The sequence below is a fragment of the Marmota flaviventris genome, chromosome 2, assembly GCF_047511675.1.
Source record: "Marmota flaviventris isolate mMarFla1 chromosome 2, mMarFla1.hap1, whole genome shotgun sequence".
Lineage (NCBI taxonomy): Eukaryota > Metazoa > Chordata > Mammalia > Rodentia > Sciuridae > Marmota > Marmota flaviventris.
This window is the reverse complement of record NC_092499.1, coordinates 77,489,516-77,514,907: the sequence shown is the minus strand read 5'-3', so window position 1 is coordinate 77,514,907 and position 25,392 is coordinate 77,489,516. Positions and strand designations below refer to the sequence as shown.

The 25,392-nt window shown below is 41.6% G+C and overlaps 1 protein-coding gene across 3 annotated transcripts in view; it reads left to right on the top strand.

The window, feature by feature from the left end:
* Samd4a (sterile alpha motif domain containing 4A) overlaps positions 1-25,392 on the top strand; it is a 203,691-nt gene that overhangs the window by 75,841 nt on the left and 102,458 nt on the right. The window contains exon 1 of one of the 3 annotated variants that reach the window (XM_071607290.1): positions 2,381-2,444. The exons of the other annotated variants lie outside the window; for them this stretch is intronic. The gene's annotated coding sequence lies outside the window, so the exon portion shown is untranslated. Of the gene's footprint in view, positions 1-2,380; positions 2,445-25,392 lie in introns of those variants that run through there. 3 annotated transcript variants of the gene reach the window in all.

Sequence of the window (25,392 nt, the reverse complement as noted above, 5' to 3'; positions counted from 1 at the left end):
TCATTTCTGTTGATGTTTTCATTCCTAAGAGGCGGTAGATGACTATGACATATAATATTCAAGCTTGAGTTCCTTCCTGCCTAACTGGAGTCTCCCTTTTAATCAGGAAACCACATTTAAAGCTGTGTCCTGAACTCTGCCTGGCATGTCAGCTTGGCCAGGAAGGACAGGGAATTCCTACTGGTAGCAACCACTGGGGACTTAAGAAGTAACTAGAGGTCAGATCAGAGATTTGCAAGGAAGACAGCAGCAATGCTGGGTATATTTCGGCTCACTGGGGTTACCTTTTTGTTTTCTGAATTCCCTTCCTGGCTGAATCCAGGATATCAGCCCTGGTCAGTGACCCCACACTTTAGGATTTCAGGATCTAACAACAACAACATGTTTTTAATTGAGGAGGCTGAACATAGCGTTAGATTTTATTTTGAGGCAAGGATATTAAAAACAGCAGTGTTAAAATTGTCATGTAATATCATAGTCCCTTCATAAAAGATAAGACGTTTCAACATCAGAAGTAGGAAGAAGTTAATTTCAGAATAAAGGAGAGTCTTTTATCTTGTATACATGGAGCTTCAGAAAAGACTCATACAGTATTATCCAGATTTTTCACCTTTAGTCATATGCCAGCAAAATTTTTGTCCTAGAAGTTCTGCTGATCTGTAATACTTGGGAACTCCCTGCCTTCACAAAGAAGCTGGTAAGTCCCTGCCCCTCTCTCCAGGGAGAATGTGGGAGGATGAGCAAAGAAGATGGTATGTATAGAGGCTTATCAGTCCCTGGCACGAGCACCGTCAGTGCTCAGTAGATGATCTTTGTTTTTGTTTCCTCTTGGGTAGTTCATGTAGCAGAAAAGTAAATTAGGTTGGTTGACTATTTCAGGTTGGATTTTAAGGACTACTGCTTCCCCACCACCACTAGAGACTAGGATCTGAGCTTCAGCTTTGCGAATCTGTAGTTTGATGTTTGTCGGTTATCTCATGGTGACTTGGAAAGACTTGTACTTCCCAAGTTCACTGGAGTCTAATCCACAAACAGAAATATCAGCTTGTACATAGAAGATATCCTTTTTTCAGAGATCACATCAATGGATCAGTCTGTTCAAATCCCATCCCCTCCCCACAGTGGAGGAGATGCCAGGTGGCAATCATGGTGTCTACCTTCCTTGAGGGACACAGAGTCAAAGGAATGAGAATGGTTGACAGAGTTTATTCCCGCAAGAATAAAGGAGAGGCTATTTTACTTCAATGTCATTGTTTTTTCTCTTCCTTGGACATTTCTCTTTGTTGAGAGGCAGTAAGGCATAGTGATTAAGAGCACAGATTAGGGAGACAATTGCGGGTACAAATGTAGGCATAGCCTCTTAAGAGTTTTGTGATATTGGACAAGGTATTTGACCACTGTGCCTCCATTTTTTTTATCTGTAATATGTGGAGAATAACATTTCCCAAATGGGTTTGTTTGGATAAGGAACAGAATTAATACACATAAAGGGCTTAGAAGGGTGATTGACATGTGATGACCAATATTTAATATTGCTAATAGGACCAAATAAGCTAGTTTGATGGTGGGCATAGAAAATAAATAAAAATCAGATAGGCAGAATTGGTTGAATTTTTACTCTTTAACTTTCCTCATTATAGAATTCAGCTTTCCATTAAATTTTGGTTTCCATTTGTTACCCTCCATCATTTCAATAGATTTTCGGTGACGTCATTCAGTCTAGATTGTTTTTCACAGATCACATTTTCAATTGACTATTCCCTGTTGATGTGTGGGGGAAAACTTTTACTAAAACTGTCAAAGGTTTCTCTCTCCAAGGCACACCTTGAGAGGTTCTATTCATGGGGTGTGACCCCTGCCAGCTTCTCTTCCTAGGGTCTCCCTTGTTTGGCCTTTACTCCTTGAATTTGGACTTTGGTTTATTTAGTGGTGGTAGAAGCCTCATTGCTCTTGACATATCACACATGAACCTGTCTACTAGATACTGAGAGATGTTGAGATACTTACAGAGAAGTTCTTTAAAATTGGCAAGAACAATAGTAAAGCTGATTGTGCAATTAGATTTTTAGGTGCTTTGTCATATTTTGCCAAGCCCAAAGGGCAAAGCAATAACTGATCTGATTTTTTTCCATTTTTGCATCCCTTGGAGAAACTTGACTATTTTACAGTGGAAGTCAAGGGCAACTTGATTGATATTTGGGATGCCTTTTGTAGGAGTGCATAGATTGCATCTTATCTGTAGATATGTCTAACACCTGTACAGTGGTTCATTTTCTAATTTCCTCATTAAAAATACAGTGACAAATTACTGTTAATATTGATCATTAAAATATTTCACTATAAAATTTTCCAGATACCTTGGCCCCTGAAGCAAGTTGATCCACCCACCACCTGCCTGGGGTGTAATGAAAAATTTAGACTGAGAATCAGCCGAATCTTCTTCTGTGAGTCAGTTCATTAGCTGTCACTTCATACATTAAAGCTTTTTTGTTTTTCCCATCATAGCTCTGCTGCCTTCATCCTGCTAAGCACAGGTTTCCTTCTTTCTACTTCCAGGGCAGCTAGAATGAACTGTATGGTTGGGCTGTGTCCTTGTCTTGTCTGTTCATCGCCAATAGAGAAGTCAGATAGATGCTCAGTTTCCGAGGAAAAGAGGCGAGGTGGCTGGAAGTGCTGACCATTCTAGCTTGGTAGTCAGGATCTTTGGCTGAGAAGTGTCACAGTCTGCTGTCAAGGCTGTGCTGGGGCTTCTGCTAAGGTACAGGCACCTCTCTGGTCCTGTGCAGTGATGAGATCCATGGAAAACAATCTCCAGACTCCTTTCTGGGGGCCAACTGTGCTGGTAGGACAGGTTAGCCATGCCAAATAAGTGACAATTTTAAGAACTGCTTAAATCAGTCAATGAAAGACCAGCCACCTTTCCACCCATTCCACAGAGGTGCAGATGTCCTCTTTGGGTTCTTCTTTGTGACTCTTGTATTGGATAGTGTACAGATTTCTTGGTGGTATGAGCCTGTTCATTCCAGGAGCTGAAGCTCTACAGGTGTAAAGAGAGTAGCCCAGCCTTAGGTTCTAGGACCTTGAAGCCAAGAGTGTTCTTAATTGAAATCCATGAGGTGGATATGAGAGGAGCTTATGAGAAAAGAAACTAGTTATCTTTCCATTAATTATAAATGTTAGGCTAGGGCCACAGAAATCCCAGACGACCTCACATGAGCTCAGTATCCCTCTTGTATTACTGGTGCTGTGCTATATTCTCCTGCAGGCCTCAGACAGCCCCAATGTTCAGTCATCTTCTCTGAGGAAATGATAGCCAAGACCCACATTTAGGTAGGTCCCCATCCTGAGCCCAGAATCCACATGTCCAAAAGCTTGTGTGACAGCCTGCTCTAATTCGCTGTCCTATTACAGTAGAGCTGTGCAACAAGAGCCTCTTCCTTAACCAGCATTGTCACTGGCTTGACTTCTCTGTGCCATTTGTGATCTTCCCACTGTCACTCTGGCCCAGCACCTTGGAACATTCAGCCTCAAAGCGAAGGTCATTCCATCTTCCCATGGTTCCTGTAAGACTTTCTGTTCTTTGTCTATCCTACTGTTCTTACTTTTGAGACTCTCTCTTACATCTTCTGACATTCGTGTTGTTATTCATTAGATGTCGGACTGAGAAATCACTTGCACCCGTTGGCTGGGCACCTCCTGAAAAATAAGATGCACCTGCTGGCCTGGCACCTGCTTCATACATACTATAAGGTGGACAGGAAGAGCAGTGGAGTGGGGGGCCAGGCCAGTGCTTAAACCAGGATGACCCAGGGCATTCTCTGAGGCTCAGTTTGTACACCCATAAATTGGGGATGCCTGCCTCACTGAGCACTTTTGAAGTCTTTTTTTTAAATTTTTATTGTTTAATTTTCGGCGGACACAACATCTTTGTTGGTATGTGGTGCTGAGGATCGAACCCGGGATGCACGCATGCCAGGCGAGCACGCTACCCCTTGAGCCACACCCCCAGCCCACTTTTGAAGTCTTGACATCAGAGGAAGGACTCAGGCAAGGAAATAGATGAGACTTGGGTCCAGGACTACATCCTGTTTCTGACTGTAATACACAAAGGAGATGTTTAAGATTGCAATTCTACATTGCTTTGGTTGTTTCTTGGTCCCATACAGAGGTTTCCCCTGCCTTTTTCACACCCAGGCACATGTTAACATTTGCTCTACACACTGGGGTAACCCAGATATACTGAGCATTCCTCAGCCTCTTCAGGACTGAGGGGATCAAAATCTCCACTGGCAAGGTGTGCGTTCAAGTTGCAGCATGGTCGTATGCATCACCGATATATCACTCTCACAGGTCCCAGAGACCAGCCATCTGCCCTGGTTTTGTCAATTCATCTTTATTGGGGCTACCTTTTCGTTTGTTTGGGCTTTATAGAATTTGGTTTTTGGCTTTTCTCCCTCTCTTTTGTAACCCTTCCTTTATCTGGACCATGAATCATCAACTCACGAATTTTTGTCCTCTTTCTCATTCTTCAGCAAACATTTACCTGGATACTCTACTAAAGTTGCTTTACATAAGCAAAATTCAAGGAGCGTCACTGTTAAGATGTGAGTGACTCTGGGCTCCAGAAATGTAGTTTGGAAACTACCTGTGCTGCACCTTGAGGCCCCCTGTCACAAGCCCTGTGTCACGCAACCCCTGAAACAGTTTAGGCACCCTGCCTCCTCACTGGGTGGTGGGTGGGGGTGGGTGGTGCTGGGCTGCTGGGAAGAAGTCCTGAAGGTCCCTTGTCAATATAATTTCCCTTGTCCCAGGGTCTCAGCAAATCTAATTTCCCAAACTTCGCTGATTAGATATTTTCTTTGCGTGGTGCTGTGTCATTTATAAATCATCTAATTTCCTTTTATCCTCAGAAGAATGGAGAAAGTAGGCATTATTTTTTATTTCTCCTGTATTTTAATTGAGGAAACCAATAGTCCTCTGAGAAGCTGGGTAGCTTGTTCCAGGAAGTGATGGCCACAGACAAAAGTCCAGGCAGTTGCCACTCAACCATCTGTTTCTCGCTGTGTGCATGTGCTCCACTATAGTTTTGCCACAAAGTGACTTCTGTTGGCAAAGAACAGAAGGAAGTTCTTTCTAATACTGAGAAGTGTTTACTAAAGAGTGTGTAGGAAGCAGGAGCCCAGGGGGCTGTGTTTCTAGGTCCAGAAGGATGGCAGCTAAGAAAAGTGGGGAGCAGACCACCTTGATGCCAACAGGGGTGACTTCGCTCATTTCCAGCTTAGCTGATTTCTATACTTGGTGTGCAGTGCTGGAAAGATTGGAAAAACAACAACTCAAGAAGTACAAACAAAAGTTTAGCATCTCCTTATGTCCACAGCTGCCCCCTTAAACAACCTTTATATAGCCATTTTATAAAATGCGATTCACACACAATTTTCCGCCAGCACCTTTGAATGGCTTGTATTATTAGATTTAATATTCAAGCATATATCTCTAGTCCTTTTAACTTTAGAATTATTTGCCTATTACAATCTGAATTTTAAAATATTTTTTTAGTTGTAGTTGGACACAATACCGTTATTTTATTTACTTATTTTTGGGGGTTCTGAGGATCGAACCCAGCGCCTCTCACATGCTAGGTGAGAGCTCTACCACTGAGCCACAAGCCCAGCCCCTACAATCTGAATTTTGATGAGCAGACACAGAGGGTTCAGGCAAATCTATCAACTATGTGCTCTTTAGACGTCTTTAGTTCTTTAAGAGGTTTCCCCCTGCAGGTTTGCTTTGTGAACTCCTGTCTCCTAAATGGTGTGAACATGGTAGAGCAATAAGTACAACAGACTTTGAGTCAAGACCCCAGAGATCTGCACCTCAGGCAAAGTTATTTTTAGAGCCTCAGTTTCCTCATCTGTCAAGCAAAGCTGTAATAATAATGGTAGTTTTAAAATTTTTGGAAGTCCTGTTTATAAATAGGGTGATTCAATTTTTCTTTTGTCTATATACATTTTTATATCTAGGACAAGGATATAAATTTACTCACCTTGAAGTATTAGATTAGAATAATGTAGAATAAAAATTCTTTTTATACCTATATTTCAGGTATACAATGTGGGTTCTGTATATTTTCTTTTCCTTTTCTCTTCCCAAAGAGCTTGAAGGTCTTCCTCAGGTATATCTGCTATTTCAGTCTGTGATTGGTTAGCCAGAGAGTTAGAACAGACTGCTAATTAGCAGATTAAAACAGGCACTGAATTAGACTCTTCAGGAAAATATCTCAGAGTTTCCCATTCTGTAAAGATGGCTCTCATTCCGATCAAGGCTAGCATTCAAACCTTCTCTTAGTGTGAATCATCGATTCATCCCTTATGTATGCAAGTTGGTTTCATACTATTCTACAAATGCAGATCACACCCAGAAATTCAGCTACCTCTTCCCAGATGTCTGCTTTTGGTTGCAAAAATGCTGATGGGACAGTGTGGATGGCTTACCTCACATCTGTCTCCACTAGTGGAAAAACATCTCCTGATGGCCCAAAGCATCTCTGTTCTGGGACAGCCCTTTACATTAACCACTTTTTACCAGGGGCTGAATGCTTACATATCCTCTCAGAGAGCAAAATTCATAGGTGTGCAAGCTAGGTTAACAGGAGGATGGAGGGGAGTGTGTGATTGAATGCAGGGCTTTATCCACTCTCCCGGAAAGGACATATTGAGTAGGCATTGAGATTGGCAGCCACACTCACACAAAGAAGAGCCAAGAGGATTGGGAGCCAGAGAAGGCAGTCAGATTTGGCAGACAGAAGTAAATCCCAGGCACAGACACTCTGGGCCTTTTTTCTACAGCCACATGTGGCAGCTCTTACCTGAGGTTCTTCAAATATGCCTCTGGCAGGTATTTTCATCACTGAATAATAGATGTAAAACATATGCACAGTTAAGTTAGGTGGCCTCGTCATCCCAGAAGGATCAATGGTGGGTGGAAATCATTCCTCTGGATATTTTGCTCCCTTGAGTCAGACTTGTTATAGGTGGATATCCACAAAGAGCTGAGGTTGAGGTTTTTCTCTGTTTTGCACAAAAGATGCTGTTATTGGACATATTGGCAGAGACCCTATTGGGAGGGAATTTATGATTGCCCTTTGTCTCTCACAGGGAAGGTTCTCGTGACCTCTTTTGGCTCCACTGTCGCAGAGTCTGGGGCTACTAAGTCCCTCTGATTTCTGGACAGTCTTCACGCCCCATGACAGCCCCCAGAGAGGTCTTGGACACCAAAGGGGATGCCCTGGGAAGTTCTGCCAGGGCTTCCTGTGCTGCTGGGGTTGCTCCCTGTGCCTGGGCAGCTAACCAAAGGTCACAGACTCTGTGGACTTCTTGCCTTTGTTGCTCAGCAGAAGGCCCAGACCCCAGGAGTCCAAGTTAATTGCTCACACTGGGAAAACTACTCGATTGAAGTGGGACGTAGCGGGACAGGAGAGAAGTGACTGATCCGATGAAGAATGAGTTTAACTGAAGAGTTAAGCTTCCTCAAATCCTTCATGGAAGTAGACAGGATGTAAATAATAAATCATAAATAAATAAAACTCGAGCTAAATAAAGGCCCTTTAAATATACCGCCCCTCACAGCTACAAGTGTTTTAAGGTGGAATTAGCCAGTATGTGCTTGACATTGAGACTGAATCCAGCCTCAAATACTGGATTAGATTTTTATGACTCTCTCTTCAATCTTTTAGTTATCTTGTTTGCATTTAATTTTACCTTTTTTAAAAAGCAAATTCACCATTAACAAGTCTAAGGCAACAATATAGTTTTCATAGAAATAACTTTCTATTTCACACTAATTTCATCCCTTCTTCAAAAAGACCAAGTACAACTGGCATGTTCTTATCCAAGAGTGATGGGCAGGGTCTGAAATACTGAACCAAGTTAACGAAGCTGACATTCTAGTGCAGTCAGAATTTTAGAGATGAAAGTTTTTAATCAAAAAATTTTTAAGACACCATGTGAACCTCCACTCCACACACACAAAATAAAATTGAGTTATGGAATCATAAACATTATACATATGTATATATGTATACATATACATTTATATATTAAGGTATCCTGTATAAAACAAGAAATTTGCGGAATCTTTTTAGATTATTATGACTCTGTTCTCAATCTTTTGGAGTTATCTTGTTTGCATTTAATTTCACCTTTTTTAAAGCAAATTCACCATTAACAGGCCTAAGACAACAATGTAGTTTTCATAGAAATAACTCTCTATTTCACATTCATTTTGTCCTTTCTTTAAAAAGAATAAGTACAACTGGCAAAAAAGAAAAAGAAAAAAAAAAAGGATCTTCCTCAGTTTCTGTGCCACACCACAGGAAGCACTAGAAACAGCAAATAAATATATTTTCTGTCTTTTAGTTTTTCTGTTTAGCATGACTACTTTCTCTTTCTGTTCTCTTTTTAGCAGTGTTATTGGATCTTATGAATGACAGGGTTTATCCAATAGACTGTAAGATAAAAACTGACCAGATAAAATTACTCCTTAAATCCATAGAATGCTTCAGAGTAGAGACCAATCTACATTCCCTTTGCTGTTCCAACTGGTACATTTTTTTCTCCTTCCAGCATCAGAATAGATCATTAGCTATTTCTTTGGTTGAGCCTCAGATGAGGTACAGTAGAAGCTCACTGAACACATTTCCAATTCTCTTTACCTCTCTGGGGCCTTAATGGCCCTCCTACCTATCCCACCAGGTCAGTTGGAAGCCTTGACAGTTATGTGCTCCCAATCCTGTTTATGCCAGTTGTATTTCATCTTTTTGAAGAAAGGATGAAATGAGTGTGAAATAGAGAGTTATTTCTATGAAAACTGCATTGTTGCCTTGGACTTGTTAATGGTGAATTTGCTTTTTAAAAAAAGGTGAAATTAAATGCAAACAAGACAACTAAAAGATTGGAGAGTCATAAAACTCTAAACAGATTCTGTAAATTTCTTGGTTTATACAGGATACCTTCATTATATAAATGTATATGTATACATATATGTGTGTAATTATTCCATACCTCAAACAATTTTTTTAGATTAACTGTCAACACATCCTGATCACATTGGATTAAAGGATTTCTTTGAAAGTGGCAACAGCCAGTCACTTTGTATAAAATAAACCTATCTACTGAGCACATTAAGATGCTTGCACCATGCAGGTTACAAGAAGACTGAGCCAGACTGAGGAGAGAGCACACTCCTCCTTTATCATGTTCATCTGGGTCACAAGCTGACTGGGGGGAACTGGGCAGGACCATCTTCATAGGCTCTCACAAATGCACTCACTTCCTCTCTCTCTTCCTTTCTCCTCTAGCAATGTAGTTGAGTTCAAAAAACCTAAGTACCCATATGATCTGACTCTGAAATAAATAAGGGAGAAACCGTTTGGAGTTGAGTAACAGAGTATGTTCCAAAGTCCTCGTTTCATCAAAGATGTGATATTTGGCTTGAAAAGTTTTAAATATATGCTTATGAATATATGAATGCAAAATATGTACGTGCATGTATGTACACACACAGTTCCTTAAAATAATAATCTTTGATTTATTAAAGTTTGGCTTATGTTAGATAGTTCAAGAATACAATTATTTCTCATAAAGTGAGATCAAAAAGTAGTGAAAAAAAATCTTATTGGAAGTATCTTCAAATCCAATGTATGTGAGGTTGTTTTTTATTCTCTTTGGGTTAAAAACATTTTGGAAAGATCTTCCTCAATTTCTGGGCTTTGTCTAGACTATATCAGAGTACAAACAATGACAGGGGGAAAATGTGAGAATGCTGTAGATACTGGACTGTGTTAACAGGGGTATTTGAGAACCCTCAGGAAGAATAATATTTTACAGTGAGGTGGTTGTTATCTTTAACAATAAAAGCCATATGAATGTGCTGTAATTTATGCTAACATGGAATGTTTGAAATCATAAAAACAGGTATGATTATTGGATTCCTATTCACCAAGGGAATGTACATCCCAAAGATAACTACTCCAAAACCTGACCTTCATGGCAAAGCAAGACTCCACCCACCTCCAATCAATAAGATGCCCTCAGTGGTTTCAGTAAGACTTTGTAGGGGTTTAACTCACAGGAGGGATTTTATTCTAGAGCATAAACCAGATGCTTTTCTCAAATTAATGGGAGCCACTGATGCCTGCTGAGTTAACTAGAAAAGAAATGGTTCCTTTCTACTGTCCTGGAAATACCACCATTGAATGGCATTTCACCTGAGTGGACTTTTAAGATGGATGGATTTGTCTTTTGCCCCTAGGGCACTGGTCCAAATTTGGAGCAGATGATGGAAAAGACGGATGGCTACAGAGATTTCCAGGTGAAATTAGTTGGATTTCCTCGATCCTCATTAATTCCTGGCTGATCATCATCCATCTTCATCTTCTCTAACCTTCCCTAATGAACCCTGATTTCTGAGGTTTTTCTGGGTCTAGAATAACCAAAATGTGCTGCTCAGAGCAGGTTGAAAAGTTTATTTAAATGATGTTTCAGGCTTTCAGAAGAAAGGGACTTTTTCAACCTGAAATCCTAGTTTTCTCACATTTAGTAATAGTATATTTTTTATTTTGATTATAAGGAGATGAGTGGGCATCATATAAATCCTGGAACTCAGGAAGGGACTGTAAGTGACAAATTGCTTCCACCGCTGTTCAGGTAAAACCTAGTAAAGAAGAAACTTTTGTTCTTAGATTATCTGATGAGAGACTCTTAGCCACCTATGACTGAGCAAGACTAACATAAGCCAGCTTGTTACATTATGAAGTACAAGAAGCAGTAGATGATTGTGGAGAAACCCACATGTGTTCTTGCCACTGAGGTGAAGAGGAGGCCCCAAGATCAGTGGAAAGACAGGCCAATAGGAATAATAAGTCACCTAATATTCTCAATTACTTCCACATTAGAGCAGAATTAGAGACACAGTGGTTGTGCTCATTTTAGATACTGCTTTGCTAACCAGTTTGTATAATCATTATTTTTATAGCGATCATATCAGCACCCCCTTCTGAGCCAGGTGTCATCAGTATATAAATAGCACATATTGTTAGATGTGTAACTAAGAAGATAAATGTTTCCCACTTCAGATGAGAATTCATGTGATTGACAGTGAACATTAACCCCTTGGTTGCTATTGGTCTGCAGACATATATGAACCCCCTATGTTGGAGGAATGGAACAGATAGAAAACCAAAAACGTGAAGAAAGTGCCCAGGAGGTATACTTTTAGTTTTAGGAAAAGTTAAACCAGTGTGACATTTTCAGTGGTCCTTTTTTTTTTTTTTCACTTGAGCAGAATGACAATATTTTATTAGTCAACCAAGAGATAAATCAAGATTTAAATCAACTTCCTACCTTTCATGCAAGGCCTAACCTCAGTGGTTATTAAAATTAAGTGGGATTTAAGTAGAAGTGGAAGCACCTACTTTATTTTCAATTTCACGCTCTTGTGTTTTGCAGTGAGTTTTAGATCTGCTTGTGAAGGCTGACTGGGGGCGAAAAAGCCCTAAGAGCAGCTGGGAGGGGAACAGGTTTTCAGATCCAAGACAAAGTCCTCAACTCTGCCTTCAGCTGTTACCAACTCACCAAATGACCTCGGCCCAATTTCCTCCTCTTGAAAATGGAAATGGTGGTGACAGCTGTCCTGCTAGGGCAGATGTCTGTGGTCTGCATGGTTGATAGCTTTGAGCAGAGTCTGAGGGCATCTCTTCTCCTTCCCTGGGGACTTCTTGCTTCTCAGTCAAGGTTGCAGGTCCTGAGAGGGCATTGGTTTTATGCTCTCCCTTCTCTAGGTGCCCAGGACCCCACGTCATGTGACTGAATAGCCAAGCAGAGGTTAGCATGTGCCTTCACATCCTGCTTCTCTCCTGACATCACCTGCTCCGCTGTTGTCTTCTCCCTGTCACCATGGCTGGTGACTTGGGGAAGGCTCCCCGGTTCCTCTCTCCTTTGCTGTTACCTGCTGTTTTCCCACCGTGGCTGACTTGCAGGTGAATAGTGAGTCTCCATTCACACGGTGGTCTTCTGGGTCACATTGGCTGAGGCCTTAGGACGTGTCGGGCACTGTCTTTACGTTTTGCTTGCGTTCTCCTCTTTTAAAATGGAGACAGCCATGGATAAGGGAGGCCTCGGCAGTGCCCTGGATGGGGCAGCTGCTGGGTGGCAGGGCCCGCCTTCCTCCTAGCAGAAGGACTCTGCCTCTCACTCTCTGCTTTCTCAGGCCTCATGGATGCAGTTGTCTTCCAGCTGTTCTCCCACCCAGTCCTTCCTGCAGCTACCACCAGATTTGTCTCCCACACCGCCATTCTCATACAATGTCCACCTCAAGAACCGCCAACTCCACAGGCTGCCTGTGTGTTCCCCCTCCCCTCCCCAATCCAGTTCTCTGATACAATCAAAATCTTCTCCTTGCTAGTTCCTAAATGCTGGTGCAGCTTTGCCCATTATCCTTCTTCTACTTGAAATAGTCTCCTGTCATCTCCATCTCCTAATCTCCAATTTGTCCTCAGGACTGAGTGCAAATTCTGTGCTTATGATGCCTCCCAAGACTGGCTCAACCAGAAGCCATCTCTCTACCCTCTGAGTTTTTGTGGCATTGACTATAAGATCACTTGGATAGCATGGGATGTAATGCCTGGCATGGTGCTATTCCCTATTTGTCAAAATACCTAAAAGGATCTTGGAGTTTACAGGAAAAAAAAAAAAAAAGCCATAAAGAGGTTAATGCTTATGATGGGTTCAGAGTCTAGTTTCTCCAAATCCCAAACAAGTGTGTTTTGTTTCTTAGTATGGTTTTTTTCTCTGTCCTTCCTTGGAGAACAAGGTCTTACCCTAACTTGTTGAAAGAAAGTAAAGGAAAGAAGATAGAAAGGAAAAAGTAATAGTAGTCATAATAATTCTATAGTACTTTCTGTTTTATTCCCTATAACATCCCTCCTCGCTTATTCTCTGTGACAGCCCTGTAAGTAAGTACTGTTATCATCCCTATCTTTTTTTTTAAATTTTTTATTGTTGGTTGTTCAAAACATTACATAGTTCTTGATATATCATATTTCACACTTTGATTCAAGTGGGTTATGAGCTCCCATTTTTACCCCATATACAGATTGCAGAATCACATCAGTTACACATCCATTGATTTACATATTGCCATACTAGTGTCTGTTGTGTTCTGCTGCCTTTCCTATCCTCTACTATCCCCCCTCCCCTCCCCTCCCCTCCCCTCCCCTCCCCTCCCCTCTTCTCTCTCTGCCCCCTCTACTGACATTCATTTGTCCCCCTTGTATTATTTTTCCCTTTCCCCTCACTTCCTCTTGTATGTACTTTTGTATAACTCTGAGGGTCTCCTTCCATTTCCATGCAATTTTATCATCCCTATCTTGCAGGTGAGGCAACAGAGGCAGGAGAGGTTAAGTAACTAGAGGTTAAGTAACTTCACAAAGTTGAAGAGTGATAGAGTCAGGGAATCTGGCTCCCCAGTGTGACCTTATCTCTTTCTACCTGTTATGCTGCAGGGTCAAGAAGACATGACAGGGAATCTTAAGCAGAAAGAAGGCTGACCCCTCAGTTAGAGCCCAAGGCGACAGAGCAGACGTTTGGATTAGGCCACGATGTTTGTCTTCTGTTCATTTAAATTGAGGGGAAATAGCAATTATAAGCCTGCTATGGGAAGCAGGAGCCAGCAGGGCTCAGGGTTTGTGATGACTCCCTGAGTTTCTGCTAGAAGAGGATGAAAAGAAGGTCCTCCTGCACCCTTTACCCACATTTCCTGCCTTACGTTTCATTCACTCGAGGGGCCCCGGTGAATGGACTGCTAAATGGTTAAGATGCTAAATGGTTAAGAGCCCCTCAGAGAAGGTGAAGGTGCTGCTGTTTTCTTTGGAAGCCCCCCTGGAGCATGTGTTTTCCATATCGGGTTCTCAAGGAAGGATCTGGTGATCACCTTGACTAGAACTCTGTGGCAAGTGTCAGGTTGGGCTGAAGCCGGCCGACGGAGCGTCTCTGGGGGTTTTGTCTCTGCGAGTGCTCCTCTGTTTAGTACACTGTCAGTACTGCTTTTAACATTAGGCTCCAGGAGGTGTTAGTGTTTCTGCTTATGAGAGCACACAGAGAAGTTCCTCAGACATTGTGAGCTTGGGAGCATGTCAGAGAAAGTGATCTGATCTTTAATAGCATGAAAAGATGATTTTGCAAAGTGTGTAGGGAGCACACACTTTGCACCAAGAATCCTAGAGTGAATGGAATAATACACCAGACTCGATGAATCAGAGCTGAATCATATTCAAGTTCCTGCTGCATTTTGAGGGATTCCCTCCCTATCCTCCTCCCCTGAGTGAAAAGCACCACTTTTCCTGTGTTAAAAAGAAAATGTAGTTTTCACCTAGACCACTGAAATGGTTTTGTGGCCATGCTGAGAATGCACTGGAAGTTGTGGCTCAACCAAGATTACTTTATAGGTTAATGAGAAGTGATTTATTTTCTTTCAAGCAGAACATTGAGTCCCCCCACTGCCTGTTTGACTTCAAGTGAGTTTGTCTGGCCCAGTTCCTTGTCCCCACCCCCATCTATACCACCTCTTATGACTCTCTTTGTACAGTTTTGTGATCTCCGTCCAGTCTGTTCCTGGTCATTAGGGACTCTCTGAGCAATGTGAAAGTAGGTTACTAATTCATCTAGTTTCTTGGAAGAAATGTGTATGTGTGAGGATAGCTTTTCACTTAAAAGGCCAAACCACAGAGAGCATCCAGGAAGTAGAGAATGAATGAGTCCAGGTGACTTAGGTCCTGTAGGGCTGAGAAAGGCAGCGCTGGGCAGAAGATGAAGCCAACTGACTTCTGGCAAGGCAGATCCAAGTTCAAGCCCGTGTGCCATGTTTTACCAGCTTGTGACCTTGGACAAATGGCTTAACCTTTCTGAATCTCAATTTCCTATTCATAAAATAAGGATGATAAAGCCGGATGCACAGGATTATACATCAGGATATAAAGTAGCACCTGTGTGTGATCATTGCTAGTGATTTTTATTATTGCTGCTACTGTTGTCACTGTCATCACCACTCTTTGTAGATGTGGGAAGAACAAAGGGAAACTTGACCACTATAGCCTCCCACTCATAGGACATAGCCTTGGACGTCAAGACAACCTGCATTCCTTACCTAGGGCAGCTAAAATTGCTCCTAAAACAACAAAAGTCAACATAAAAATTGCTGCTACATAGGGATGAAAACAAAGAACAAACTGTTTCCTCACTCCAGCAGGGGACCCCTTAGTTGAGTAGATTCCTTTTTCCCTCCTTCAACTTATAAATATTGACAGGCAGCACCCAGGCAAAATGAGGCTCAGGGTGAGTGAGCCACAGGAAACCAAGGTTTCTGTCCTCAAGGAGCTTCGCATCCATCACGAAAGAAGAACTACCCAGCGAGATCTCAGGAGTTAGATAGAAAAGTGCTTAGACCATAAGAGAGAAGAAGGCCTGTGGAACTGAAGGGACAGGAGAAATTGATTTTAGCCCCAAATGGGACATGAGATCTTACGGAAGAGGCAGCCTAGTGCTGTCACCTAGAGCTGGGGAGTTGAGTGATTGGAGGGAAGCTGGGACAGGATTGTATGGGGTCCTGAGCATCAAGACAGGATCTTGAACCTTACTGAACCCATGAAATGAATTCAGTCTTCTAGAATGAGGCAGTGAATGTGTGCTAGGCCAGAATCCAAACCCATCTGTCTCTGTGTAGGTTTGTCCATCTCAGTGCCAGCAGGCAAGAAATCGAAGCTTGGATTATCAGGGCTCAACACTGCAGGCCCAAATGGTCTCCTCGGGGAAGGGCGTGCAGAATCCATCAGGAAGTTAAACTGCAGGGCAAAGGGTGTGCCGTGGAGGCATTGGGGGTGAGCTGGGGCTGGGTGAGTAGAGAAGGGGGGATGGTAGAACGTCATTACCCCCATCTACTGCTTCCTTTTTGGATTCAGATTTTGTTTTCCTTTGGGGTACAGACAGCTATTCTGTTTTTGTGTATTTGTTTTTTGAGCCTTGAGATGCGTGTCCATCATTCAAATATAATCATCTTCATTCTCCCTAAGAGTAGTTGAAAAACATAGTAGGGTAGAGGGGAGGTGGGGAGATCTGACCCTAGGGGACTTTATTTTCCATCTCTATAGATGTCATGCTGATCGTGATGTGAATCTGGTCCCTGGGCTCCCTCCTCTCAGCACCAGCAGCTGAGAGTCAATAAGACTTCAGAAAGGACTGGCCAATTTCACAGGACCCCTGAGAGGAAGCCTGGTCATTCTGAAATTTGTTTTCATGTTAGAATTGAGGCTTAGAGCATTAGATTTGATCAGCTTTCAACTTTAGCTCTATAAAGGTTATCACCATTTAAAAAAAATTCAGATTATTATGAAAGGAAGATACTATTTTTTAGGTATTATGGGGAACTGGAGCAATTTCTAAGACCACATGTAAGTCATTTAAAATTCTTTTTGGAACAAGGTAGTACATAAACACACACACACACACACACACACAATCAAAATCAATTACCATAAAATGTCTGTCTGTAACATGGGAACAATGAATGATAAAGTACAACTATAAAGTAATTTGTTGCTCTGAAACCGGCTATGCATCTTCCCATGAAGTGACTGAGTGAAATATCACCCTATTAACAGGAGAGTGATCTTCTGGCACAGGCTGCATTTTGCCTGCATTTGAAGCTCACCAAAAGAGATCTTGAATGATCTCTCTCAAAGGTTACTTTGCCTGCTTGGAAGGGAGATGAGCACATTTGTAAATGATGGGAAGTTATATGCCGATTTGGGGTTTAAGGTTATTTTCTTCATATTCTTCTAGTAGCTCTTTTTCAGAGCATGACATTCCAGGCTTGGAGACCATGACTTACACATCACATCTTTGCTGAAGACTGAAGTTTTCCCCCAACTGTCTGAGACCCAAGTCACCTTAACTTTAATGGAAGCAGCACATGTTGTCCAAAGGCAGAATTTGGCTCTTTCAGTCTCTGCCCTAAGGGCCTGTTTATTATATTATGTAAGAATGCGTGAGGTCATATAAACAGTCATGGCTTCTACCTTGAACCAAAAGTCATCCTTATTTGGTGCTTCCAAAGTTAGAAAACAATACAGGCAATAAAAGCATTCTCAGGATCAGTGAAGAAATAATGGCTGCCTTGTACTCAACTGTGGGTTTTGTGACAGTGTCAGCAAAATAGGCTGCCTGCTGCTTTTAGCACTTGGTGATTGTACTGGTTTCATTTAACCTCTCAAATGCTTGGGAGGAACATTCTGGAAATTCACTGAATCCTCATTGCTATCAGGATGCCCAGGCATTCTTAGGAGAAGCTGTATATAGAGGCCCTAGGGTGAGGGCAAGGGGGCTCTGCAGCCTTTAGGAAGGAGTCCTGGCTCTGTATTTCTGCCACCCTCCAGAGCCCTGGGGCAGCTGAGTCTCAGAAGAAAAAGCATAACTCTTCTGCAGTCATTCTATTGGCTGAGCTGAAGGTAGATCAAATGTCTGTCCTCTCTGTGTAAACAGTAACAGCCACTAATCTGGAACTTCAAACCTTAGCTCATGGGTCTATATTGGTTTCTTTTTCAGATTGGGACCCTGAAGGCTACTCTCCCCTACTTTTGAAGCATCTGATGCCTTTATCTGAGCATGTAGCCTACTGTCTAAACCATAGAAAGCCAGGCTTGGAGCACATACAACGGAGGGGAGGGAGTGATAAAATCCATTTGCTTCTCCCCTCTGGGACCTGAATCCATTTTAGCAACCTAGTTGAATCCAACAAGAAATGCCAAACATTAAAGCGTGGCAGTCTCAGTCTTTTCCTTGGAAAGAACAGTTTATACAAAGGCCTTGGTCCCTGTGGTGTCAGCAGGAAGCCTGGCAAGAGGTTTGTCATTTAAAAAGTAGATACATTCAATGGCAGCAAAAATTCTACCAAGGAAGTTTACTCTGTTTTTAGGGAAAGAAGGGCAGGAGTTTTGCTGCTCTTTTATGTTTCTTTTTGGATAAAGTTCTAAAAAAGTCATATTGCAAAAGCAACTTTTTTTTTTCCAAACCTGACCTCTTTGGTATGCCCAAGAATTTGTGCAACAAAAGAGGAGGCAATGGATAATTGATCCTATTCTCCAAAGACCTTTGAACACTGTGCAGAGCCTGGCTTGGTTTGTACCATACAGGTATTTAGTCTCAGCCAATAGGAGGGCACCAATAGAATCTCTTTTTCTGCCAGTGTTTGTTTGTTTGTTTGTTTGGTTAAATATAATAGGGTGAAATATCACCCTATTTACAGTTAGGACAGTGATCTTCTGGCACAGGCTGGAACTCAGGGCCTGATGCATGCTAGGCAAGCACTCTACCTCTGAACTACATCCCCAGCCCCTGCAGATGTCTTTAAATACCAAGAATCTAGGGAGAAAAATCAGTTGATCCTCTTATCATTGTGACCAGTGCAGTAGGTCCCTTAACATGTTGGTCACTGTGCCCCAGAATAGTACTCAAAGAATGGAATAGGGAGAGATCCCAAAGAAGGCAAAGAATCTACTACCTCAGAGAGCAACTTATTTTGTGACCAAGATGCAACAGAACTTTCTGAAATGTTTGTTTGAGGGCGAAACTTTAAATTTATTCCTTAGCCATGCTTTCAGTCTGACTAAGCAATAGCATAAGAACATGAGAATCCATGTTTTCTCACTGCATAGCTTCAAAGTCTTTAGTTTGTTACTGAATGTGAGATTTAGGAATACTGTGATTTAATCAAAATGATTGCTTCTGGTAGCAAATTCAATAGTGTTGTCATGTCAAATTAAATTTCATCAAGTTTCCCCCAGATAGGGATGCCCAGCCCAGATCCACGCACGGCTCACTGTGCTTATGAAAGTGAGGTTGGTCACCCCGCAGTATAAACAAGGTCACCTGAGTGAGCCTTTTATACTCTGTGGCTATGGGACATCAGAGCTCCAGTGAACAAGTGAGTGGCCTGTTAGGAAGATCTCAGGGTAGAGAGTTCTTGCGAGGTTTGGAAAACGCAGTACTTTCAGTAAGCGTCTCGCACAGGCACAAACGTTACCCTAAATATAGAAGGCTAAAAAAGAATCCTTCCATGGGAGGGCTCCCTTAAATTAGCTCAGTTAATCTATTCATCTGTGTGTGCTGACTCGTGCCTAAACATTGGAGGCCAAATCCAAAAAAAGAAAAAAAAGAAGCCAGTGGCTCAACACTAGGAAAGATGTGGGACAACTGAGTTATAATCCTGGGCAAAGGAGCCACGGATACCACAGCAGGTCTATGCCAAAAAAGAAAATGTGCCAGCTTCCAGTGATCACCTTCATTAATGAACCTCTCATTTTGGTTTTATTTGGATTTTTCCATTTTTTCCTGATTGTGCTTAATTTTCAAATCATCTCAATATGCTGGTTTCGAACTTCAGATGTGACCAGAAGTTCTAAAAAGGTGTTAACCATTTGATGCTTTTAGTACTTTCTCTGTTTCCACCTTGTCAGGAAGTTCCTAGGTTTCCAGCAATATGCTAACTTCTTTATTATTTAATAGATGGCTCCAGATGATCATGCTCTAGGCCTTCATCTCTGAATTGGCACAGAGAGCAATTCTTAAGAAAGTATAGGACTGACGAGATTTGGACTCCAGTTTCCAGAACTAGAATGGCAAAAGGCAACATGACAAGATGCAAAAGAGCCCCTTACCCCAACCCAGTGGTTAGGTCTCTGGTTCCTGCTGAGACTGCTGAGTCTCAGCTACACTCTGGCTCTTGTTTCCTTCCTTTTGTTATCTAACTTGGTACCTACTGACTTCTTATTTCTCCGCGAAAGTCAGCTAGTGGAAAATACCCAAAGAACCTCAGGACAGGAGGAGGAATTTGGAAGTGGCTTAAGGGTGGCATTCTCTGGTATTAAGGAGGATGCAAAGTTGTCCTGCAAAAGCTATCAATGATACTCTTTCAGTATTGGGGCAGCCTATTTGGTGTTCAAAACCTTATAATTGGGTTGATTTGTCTTTTGCTATACTTGAAGAAATGAATTTTATGAATAATGTTTCTATTTAAAGACAGTAAAACAACAGAAAAAAAAAAAAAAAACCCTAATCCCTATTACCCTAACTCCTCCACGCACATAGTATTCTAATGTGGTTTATTCCTGAAACTGACTCATTCAGCTTTTCTCCTGGAAGTTGTCAGTATGTAGCCTGGTTAATGGAGAAAATCAGTGTGCTGCCCAGGCTGCACAATGCCATGACTCATTCCTGGCATTTCAGAGGCTTTGTAATGGAAATCGTAGTTCCAAGCTACAGTTCTTACCAAGTGGATATGTGAATGTTAATGAAACACAGCAAAAGTCTCTGAGCTCCTGCAGAACTCTCACCATAGACTCCATGTCTGCTTGACGAAAGGAAGATTTTTGTGGGGCGGATTGCTCCTCTCCGTAACCCACGCATGCCTGGATACCACAATATTGTTTTAATTAGTCTTATACAGCACAGTATAATATTTGGCTTCAGTGGAAGGAGGAAATTCTCTCATATGTTGGACCTGTTTGGTTAAAAGGGCATTTTTGTCCACCAAATTAGTCCTTTGCGGGGTTTATGCTATTATCTGAATGCTTTTTAAATAGTCTACAATGTCCTGCAGCCAATTCTCATTTATTCTTTCTTTCTATATATCTGTTTTTATGTATCTATCTATCTGCTGACCTACCTACCTATCTATGTATTGTAGCGAGAAAGAAATGACATTTGAAATGCCAATACCTTTCTTTCCCATCACTAGATTCAAGGCTGAGGCTCCTATAACAAAAGAGAGATTTTTACAAAATAAAAACATACAAATTTATTTAAGTATAAGTTTTACATGGCCTGGGAGCCTTCAAACACTGAAGGCCTAACCCCAGCATAGTAGTTAGTACATGCCTAGAATCCCAGCGACTCAGGAGGCTGAAAGCCAACCTTGGCTGTTAGCTAGACTCTGTCTTAAAAAATAAAAAGGGCTGGGGATGCAGCTCAATGGTAGAATACCCATGGGTTCAATCCCCAGTACCTGCCTACACCTCTGCCCCAGCAAAAAAAAAAAAAAAAAAGCGGGCCCAGAGAAACAGGGGAGCCTGTGTATTTTCATACTTAGGTTTGAGGAAGAGTGGATGGTGGTGCAGAAGTATGGTTGGAGGACCAAAGGCCATGACCTAATGGAAGTAACCTGGGGAGCTTAGCAGGGCCTGTTTGTGCAGATTCTTCTTGGCGTCCCTGTGTCTATGAGGACAAGGAGATTCCTTTCTTTAAGGCACAGAGCAGCACCTCTGAAATGAAGTCTTCATGACCTGCTTCAGGGGAGGGTGGGGGAAGATGAGAGTAACATTAGTTCAATTTTCTCAAATGCCAAAGGACCATGTTTTGAGCAGTTGCTATCAATCATTTGGGGCAGGGCATGGGTAATTTGAAACCCTGGACAATCCCAATCTTTTACCTTACCTTCTTCACCCAACCTTGTCCCTAAACTTTTTTCAAATGTCATTTCCCTTTGTTTGTGCTATGTCAGATTTTAAAATAGTGACTAGCCAAGAGACACACAACAGGAAATAAATAGGGAAACAAGGAAGACAGATATTTCAAACCTTTATTTTTTATTGACTTGGATTTAAAATCTTATATGAATGACAGACTGACAGAACTTCGGGGAAACTCACAGTTGAGCACTTTGTCCTCGTTGTTCTTGAAGATTGGAAGAGAAGGCCAACTATTTAAAGTTGGTTTTTTTGGTTATTCCCACATGTCCACAATCCATTGGACCATTGGAAGGTAGACATTTAGGAGATATTTTCAGCAAAAGAAGAGATTAGCAATGTCTCTTATAACTCAGCCACTTTATTCTGATCCTGTCTTTGCTAACAATAGCTCCCTGCTACATGCTCTTAAAACACAAGTGCTAATATTATAAGAAATGAATTATATGAAAAACAGTCTTTTCTAAAAGCACTAAAAATACCAGTCGGCAACCAAGAGCATTTAATCACTTTCTTCCACTTCCTGAAGAATCAGGATGCTGGGCAAAAACCATATATCAGTGGACACCTGCGGCCTGGGCAGCCATGGAGATTTTAGCTTGTAGAAGTCAACAAGGATGTCCCAGGTGAAAATGCCAATCATTAGACCAGCACCGAGTCTTAAAATGCACAAATCATTGTCTCCCATGACATTCTTTGGAAGTGACAATCAATGAAAGAGTATCATGTTTATTTTTTTCATGTGAGGAAACTGATGTACAAGATTTTATAGTCCCACTCTTAGAACCTAGGGGACCTGTCGACAGTCAGTTGATAACTCTAAACAGAGTCTCTTTGCATTGCTCTTTTCTGCACAGTGACCCTTCCACCTCCTTATCCTTATCAAGTCCATCTCAGAATGTGTGAAGAGTAATATTTCTGTTTAATAATCTTCAAGATTTACTGAGAAGATTCCATCTGGGCCTAACCCAGGATATGATGAGATAGTGACTTTGGAAGCAAAATGACTGGGGGACAAGTGTGTGTGTCCATAGATGGATGTTATTCAAAGTGCCCCAAGGGCCACATTTCCTTATTTTGGATTCATTCAAAAGTGGCTCATGCTCAATTCTCCACTACCAGTACCCCTTTGCAATGTCTGCTGGGAAACCCAGGCTTGTCTGAGGTGAATATGTGTTTCATGGTACAGAATCTTAGACTTCATGTAGTTGTAGAATAAGAACCGTATAAATGAGAAGTAAAAGTGTTGGTTTTAATGCAATTGTCAGATTTGCAGTTTGGAAAAAAAAAAGTGATTTCTCAGGAAATAAAAATTAGGCAATGCATGGTGAATCAGGACCTGATAACTAGCACTAATTTTTTCACTGCATCTGCTGAAGAGTTGCTTCTTGCCAATAGAGTGTAGTTTTCAGGTCTGTCACTGAGACATTTAGATTGTGAATATCTCTGGATTATGAACAAAGATAATGTTTAGGGTCTTAAGTGGGTTATTAGAGCTTTTCCCCCCTCACATATGATTACCTTTTTATATGGTTATTTTAGGGAAAGTGAACTTTCATGACTTAAATTTTAGCCACATTTGTTAAATATTCTTTTCCAGAAAATTGAAAAATAAGTATTATTGAAACAAGATCCAGAAACCTCCATTTCAGCACATTCTTTGATTTATACTGTTGAGGTTTTAAGAAAACTTGAATAGCCAGCATCACTGAGAACTAATGAAGCAGTTTCTATTTTTTACTTTATTATTATTTTTTACTACAGAAGTTTGTTGCCACGCAAAGTAAAAGAAACCTCCTGCTTTTAATCTCTTCAGAAGACATTGCCAGTGAGATGTTGTTATTGTTAGATAATCATAATGGTATGTTCTGGAGTCCCTTCTCCCCTCGCCTGACACACCCAGTTCACTCATACCCGCCAGCAGAGCCAGGGAGAGAAGAAGAAAGCAACGACTTATTTGCTTTCTGAATTTGATTCTGTATTGCTTTGGAGACATGCTGGGATTTGCTCCTCAACTCTTATTAAATTTCTAATGCCTGTCAAGGTTTAGATTCCTTTGTAAGAAAAATCCATGAAAATACAAGTGAAACTCTCAGGCCACGGTGTGCAGATCTTTCCTCCAGCAAACTTTAGCTCAGTGTCAGCATTTGAGGGGTGGTGGACCCCAGGGCTGCTAGGCTGGGAACCAGAAGTTATGGCAGTATGTGGGACCCCTGGGCAAGGTGTTCTCCTGTCACAAGCCTCAGTTTCCCCATGACCTACTGGTCACGCTTGTTTTGAAATGGCTATGTGATCATGTTTGGGAAGAGATTTGGCAAACTCTTAAATAAAACAGTACTACACAAATGATAGCTAGGAATGACTATTAATAAGTCAGAAACTAATCAAAGGTTGAGCAATTGGATGGGCGTCTGTCATTACATTTGGGGGACACTTGTAATTTTGGAAAAACTTTCACTTCAGCTGGTTCTTGATGGAGTCCCAAATGGGAAATATGTAAGGAGACCAGTTTAGTGGAGTTTAGACAAAGAAAGGATTAGAAATCTCCGGAAAGGCATGTGGTAGAAGTAGCTGTGACAGACTGGTGCTCCAGAGGATGGAGAGTTTATGGCTGAGTCAATATCCCACTTTAAGAGGAAATGTAGAGCTATTGAAGACAGACCATAGAATAATTATGTCACCATAACCTGCAATATGTTGTTACAGGACTGGCCTTACAGGGAACATAGAATTGAACAGTGAAAGCATGCTCCAGAGATGGGTACTTTGTTAAAGGGGTGAGTGGTTTGGGAATAATCTCTGCATGTGGCAGGATTCCTGTTCTCACTCCACAATTTGGCCTTTAATATTTGGAATTCTGGGAAGTATGCAGCTTCCCACAATTCCAAATTCTTCCCACATTCTTCTACATAGAAGAATCTAATGGCATGAGTTTATAGGGGAAAAGTCCATATGTTGTACTTATTTCCATGACTCAAAATACCGCAGCAGTAGCCAGGGCTTGCTCAGTTCTGTGTTAGCCTCTTGTCTTTACTATTTCATTCTGTTTTCTGTGCTCTGTGGCCTTTGTATCTTCCCAGGCCACGCCTCATAGGAGAGAGTCACAGAAAAATGAGGCGGTTTCCAGCGGGCTGTTGAGCATTGGTACTGACAGTAGCAATGTAACAAACATACCATAATTGGGTTCTGAAATCTGAACCAGCACCCGTGTTCACACACACTCACTAGAAGTCTCATTTTAAGAATCTCATACATTTCCCAGGTCCTGGTAACCCTGTTGATAATAATGCTTACTGATCACTGGCTATATTTTAAGCATGTACTTGTGCATACCCCGACTTGTTCCAAAAAGTGTTTAAGAGGCAGTTACTTTTAAATCTAGTCTCCATCATGTTCCACTCTAGATCTGTACTCTGTCTATGGCTGTGTTCTTCAAAAAAATAAATAAAAAAGATAATGCAGTGGGCAAGAAATATGTACCAAATCAGAGCATAAAAGGAAATAAATTAAGGACAAATTCCCACTCTATTAACAACATAGGCCAGCCCAGAGTTTCAGGCTTTCAGTGACTTAAGTTTGAGCAATGCTGCCTTTTATGTAGTAGCCTCCTGGAAAGAGAATCAATGAATGAACAAGGACACACACTGGTTTTAGGATTACTGGTACTTGGATAACCAGCCCTGTGTTCTCCAAAGCCAATATGTTGTTTTCTTCCATTGATAGCTTTCCATGCAGTGCTGGACCCTCCTCCTAGGAAACTGTGTACCCAGGGTGGGCCCTGCCCAGCTCTGGAGGGAAACAAGTATTCACAGGTGCCCCAACCTTCT